Source organism: Nylanderia fulva, unplaced genomic scaffold (genome assembly GCF_048542155.1).
Source record: "Nylanderia fulva isolate GAGA-0341 unplaced genomic scaffold, ASM4854215v1 Scaffold476, whole genome shotgun sequence".
In the NCBI taxonomy this organism is placed as follows: domain Eukaryota; kingdom Metazoa; phylum Arthropoda; class Insecta; order Hymenoptera; family Formicidae; genus Nylanderia; species Nylanderia fulva.
Genome location: NW_028190561.1, coordinates 75,001 through 81,077, shown reverse-complemented (window position 1 = coordinate 81,077; position 6,077 = coordinate 75,001).

Genomic DNA, 6,077 nt, shown 5'->3' with positions numbered 1-6,077 from the left:
TTGTACAATAAACCAAAATTCGAACGATACATCAGATACCATTCATGTTCGCATTAGGCTACGAGGTGAAAAAGAAAATCAAGCAAAAGGAAAACACTTCAAACCACATGTTACAGCAAATTTAACTTAAATGATGACGATTTCAAATCTGCGAAGACACCCCCACCTCCGTTAATGACGCATGGATTGCTTTAGAAACGAACAGTTGACCAAATGGCTCCCCCTATAAACACTAAATAAATATATAATTATTTTGATAAATTTTAAAATATTTTTTAACTGGCAAATAACTTAGCTAATGACTTAATAGTCGGAATTTTTTATACATTGATTGATAATGATGATAACCAAACATTGGACAAGGAATATAGAAAATATGGACTGATGGATAACAGCAATCAAACGTGAGTCAAACTAAAACGAAATAAATGCATCGTGACCAGACCATGTTGAACTTATGAGGAATGGTATAAACATTGAATCAATTTTTTCCGGTCTTACAATAAGGATTAAAAATACAAGTCGATTTTAGGTAACCCGCTTAATATATATATGTTTTCATTTTTTCGTAAAAACATTTGTCTTTTTATTAGGAGGGCACTTCTCCCCCGATCAAAAAAAACGGGCTGGAAACAAATTTTTTACTAATAAATTGGTAAAAAATGTTCTTGATGGGTCGCAAAGGCAATTTTCGAAGTGAAACCCCAAAATAATTATGGACTTTTTAAAAAAACGTATGATAGAAATGTAAAAATATAAATTAAAAAAATTATGTTTTGCATAAAAATTTGTCCCGGTACATTTTAAATTTTTTTTTTTACATTTTGGGTTTCGACTAGAAAACACTTTCATTTTTGACAATAAACTTTTAAATATGTTCAGCTTGGGTAAGGCCTCAAAAACGCGCTACCAAAAGGAAAAGATGTTTTACGTTTTACTTGTAATTTTAGTTCCGATATGAAAAATTTTTTAATTGACTTTTATTTTTTACAGGGAAAGCAAAAACGTCAAAAAGTTTTATCATTTTTTTAAGGAAACACAATTAAATACTTGTGTATTTGCAAGAAAATGTCACAGTTGACATCATAAAGATGTTCTGCTGTGACGATAATATATATTTAATCGTCACAGCACAACATCTTATATGTTACAGTGCTAGCATCAAAAATGTCAATGATATAACTCGGATATCACGGCAATGTAACAATATGATAAAATCGTCTAGCAAGAAAATGTCACAGTGACATCATAAAGATGTTGTGCTGCTGACGATTCAAACAAGTAAAATTAGAAATAAAGTTTAAATTATGACTATATGTAATAAATAATTTATATTTATTATTTATATTTATTCTGCTATAACTAAATAGCTATTAGGGGGTCCAATTTAAATAACACGTACACAATTCAAATATCTCTAAAATATTCATCAAATAAAGGGAATCATAAATTTATGACCTCCTTTGAATTCAAACAACTTTTATTTGAAATACATTTTCTTTAAAAATGTAGCGGTCAGCCACGAATGACTGATATTCATATTGTAAGACTTGACGTTGATCTTGTTCTAAAGTAAAAGGAATCAACACGTACCGTTAATGGACGCTAATGGACCTATGTATGTAACCTAACTTACATAATCCTAATGCAAGCGTGACCGTGTAGGCGCGTACACGTTGCCCAAAAACGCTCTGCAGCGTATACGCAGTCTGTTGGTGTACCAAGCACGTGTTTTTTATGTGCATAAGAGGACATTTTGACTAAAATTAAGTGATCTCAGAAGATCACTTAGCCCATAAGAAGTGATTTAACAAAGTGAAAACCTCAAACATAAAAAAATTAGGCTAGTTATACACATATTTTTTTCTTATGTTTGTCTTATATTTTTTTCATATTTATGTAACAGGAGATATTTTTAATTGTTATGTTATATGAGGAAAAAAATATATTTGTGAAAATATGGGTCGAAAACGAAACACTCAATTATTTTATAGTGCACGACATAAACGAAGATTAGTTGCAGAAACACAGTAACAGATATGAATATGATAACTATCAGACTGATCTGCGGAGGATTCTATGGCAATAAATTAATAATAAAATGATCAACTAATTGTTGTTGCTGAGAATGCTTCGTCTTATGTGATTCTGATAAGTAGACTCAGATAGAAATCTAAATCAAAGATTATGATTTTTGGGAAACTAATATTACTTTCTGAATGAAAATAATTGCCTGTATGATACAAAATTACACGGATGCAAATAAGCTGCAAGAATAGTCCCGATAACCAATTATGAAAATCTGTGTTTAATGAAACGAACTTTCATAATGACCATACAGTATAACGCCGGTAGATCTAACGGAGTATAAGCATATGTGCACTGGCCAACTCTACACTCGCGTACCTTTTGCCTGTAGTGGTTCAAACATCACAATAATAGGTTTATCTGCTTGCCTGTAAGATACAATTACTTAAATTTGAACTGCCTACAATCGTACACTTGTCATTGGCAAACTCCTAAATTGCAACTGATAAATTATAGTCAAATGTGAAAATCGGATAGTACTTGCATTTTCTTTAGGTGTCTCGAATATAAGCTGCTTCTAACAATTATGTAAGCAACGGTCAAAGTATGTATTGTAATGTTGCTCTTGATACACTTCAATTATTTATAATTTATTGTGCTGCGCTTTACACCGAACAGCTGCTTGTCTCCATCCAACCAGAGTGTTCTGGCCCAATGAATTCCGAATGCATTGTATTAATGATTAGTAAACAATGACATGCGCATTGCTTATATTATGGGGACAGGAGAACTTACGTCCATTCCTGAATCTTCGTTGCACCTCTCTTTACGAACTTTAGATAATGCACATGAATTGTTGTGTCTGTCTTAGTTACACTACATGTTTGGGATGTTTCGCTCAGCTAGTGTCTTTTATTAAATACTGGGACTTTGATTTTTATTGACAGGGCTACCCAGATCCATAAACGTACGAAAGGTTAAAGTTCAATGAATTTGTGACGCGCTCTGTTCTTACAATACGCATTTTATTTTACAATGTATAAGGACACGTTGGCCGCACCTATAATGTGGCACCAAATGCATTTTATTGTTCGTAATCGGTGCATGTTCATTTATTAGCAGGACTATAGTTGTTCACATACATATCACTCCATGTGATCTGTTACGAGTTAATGACATATTAAGAATTTTTGTTACGAGGATTCTTCTGTAATAGTGCACCTTGTATTGTTATCTCACCTACAAATGGTGATCCCTCACACACTTTTTATAAAGAATCATATATTACGAAACAGCTAGATGTTTAGATGATCAATGTCCTTGTCACATAGATGTGTTTGGTATTTCGGCCCTGTGTCACCTCGTAGTGGGGAGTTATTGCGCCTAACTTATTATGTCACATGGCTTATTCCTTCCTTGCGTCACTTTATTATTTTCTTAGACCACTATATTGATACATTGATGATTTGTCAATGTTCAGATCATACAAGTAGAACATTAAGTGGTTCTGAAGCATAAACTAATAAAGTTACGGCAACTTATGTCCTTCCTGTCCTGATTTTGGCTTTTCCCGAGAACAATCACCAAGCCACTCACTCCTAAAGACAACCCTAAAACCTTGCGAAAGCCACAGACAATACCCCAGAATTATACCTCGGCAATTCTTTATTCTATAACAGGTCCTATTTGTATGATTGAACAGCGAATAACTACAATGAACACCCCCGCCGTATTACTTTAAATTTCTTCTTCTAACATTACATGTAGCATCACCCAATTGTGCACATCTTACTTAAACATATTCAACTTTCTATTATGAATATGCAGAAAATTTAATTTAAAAAATTTTGTAAAATCCATTTCAAGTTATCACGTTCAAATATATTTCACATAATACTTCCTAATTTCTTACATCTTGCTGCAGTATGCGTAAAACAATTTGGTGCTCTATGGATAAATTTAGTGCATTTAATTTAAATTTGGAACTATATGTCTACCTGTTAAAGAAATAGAAATTAATTCGAAAACTAAACCCACCAGTACAGCAATAACAAGAAGAATTTGCAGAAATGGAGGACAATACCATATAATGAACATTCAAAATATATTAAATTCATACCGATATGGAAAAATGTTTTACACGCTCTCATGTGATGGTCCTATTACGAACAGATTTAATGTGATGCTACAACAATATAAAATTTTTTGCAATAATCAATATTATATTAACTGTGATGATCCAAAAAATAATTGCATTTCTTTTTGAAAATGGACAACATAATGTCAATTTTAAATTTCATTAAATCTACTGACAATAATGTATGCTATTGGCAAAGTACTGTGTCGTGGAAGATTTTATATACACAGCCTATTTCGTCATTAACTTTAAATATGGTATCATGTAGGACATTCTCATCTGCAGGACATGAGTTTGATAAAAATTAGAGCAAAAAATGTTGAAATGCATTATAAAAAAAATTATATTTATATTTCGAGTGTTACAACCCAACTGAATAATACATGTTTAACTATTAATTTGCATTTGTAATTAAATAATTAAACGTAATTATAATACTTCTAATATAATTGCAAATATTATTATTATTATATTTTATCGGTAACTTTTTATCATATTATTTACATCATAGATTATTTATACATTTCAATGCTGATCATTTTATTACAGTTATTATGGCGTTATATGTGGAGTTCGAAGTGGTTTACAAAATTGTTCCTCTGAATGGTAAATGAAATAATAAGGAATGTAAAATGGCCAGCGGTTAGTAATAAAAAAAATGTTTTTTTTTTTTTTATAAAAAATTTATAAAAAAATTTATATATATATGTATTAAAATATATATCATTTAATTTTAAGTGATATTTGATTAAAAAATATCTAAAAAAAAAAAATCTAATTTTAATATTAAAAAATTTTATAGTTTAGATCTTTATGATAAACTATGGGAAAAACTTAAATAAGCTGAAAAAATACCGATATAGATGGTGATGATGGAAAAAACTAAAAAAATGAGATATCAACGAGCAAAAAAAAAATTTAACGGTTATTCCTCCTATACTTGGGGGATACAAGCGACAAAAGCATAAAAAAAAAAAAAAAAAAAAAAAAAAAAAAAAAAAAAAAAAAAAAAAAAAAAAAAAAAAAAAAAAAAAAAAAAAAAAAAAAAAAAAAAAAAAAAAAAAAAAAAAAAAAAAAAAAAAAAAAAAAAAAAAAAAAAAAAAAAAAAAAAAAAAAAAAAAAAAAAAAAAAAAAAAAAAAAAAAAAAAAAAAAAAAAAAAAAAAAAAAAAAAAAAAAAAAAAAAAAAAAAAAAAAAAAAAAAAAAAAAAAAAAAAAAAAAAAAAAAAAAAAAAAAAAAAAAAAAAAAAAAAAAAAAAAAAAAAAAAAAATTTTTTTTTTTTTTTTTTTTTTTTTTTTTTTTTTTTTTTTTTTTTTTTTTTTTTTTTTTTTTTTTTTTTTTTTTTTTTTTTTTTTTTTTTTTTTTTTTTTTTTTTTTTTTTTTTTTTTTTTTTTTTTTTTTTTTTTTTTTTTTTTTTTTTTTTTTTTTTTTTTTTTTTTTTTTTTTTTTTTTTTTTTTTTTTTTTTTTTTTTTTTTTTTTTTAATGTTAACGTTTTTATAAGAAAAAAAACCAATTTGTTTTTAAATTTGATATTTTTAGATATAAACAAATTTAAATTTAAATTATTTTTTTTTTTTTTGCCAAGAAAAATTGAGCTTTTTAGGGGTAGGTATATGTGTGATTTGTACATGTGAACATATTTTAACCCCAAAATAAATTAGAAAAAAAAAAAAAAAAAAAAAAAAAAAAAAAAAAAAAAAAAAAAAAAAAAAAAAAAAAAAAAAAAAAAAAAAAAAAAAAAAAAAAAAAAAAAAAAAAAAAAAAAAAAAAAAAAAAAAAAAAAAAAAAAAAAAAAAAAAAAAAAAAAAAAAAAATTTTTTTTTTTTTTTTTTTTTTTTTTTTTTTTTTTTTTTTTTTTTTTTTTTTTTTTTTTTTTTTTTTTTTTTTTTTTTTTTTTTTTTTTTTTTTTTTT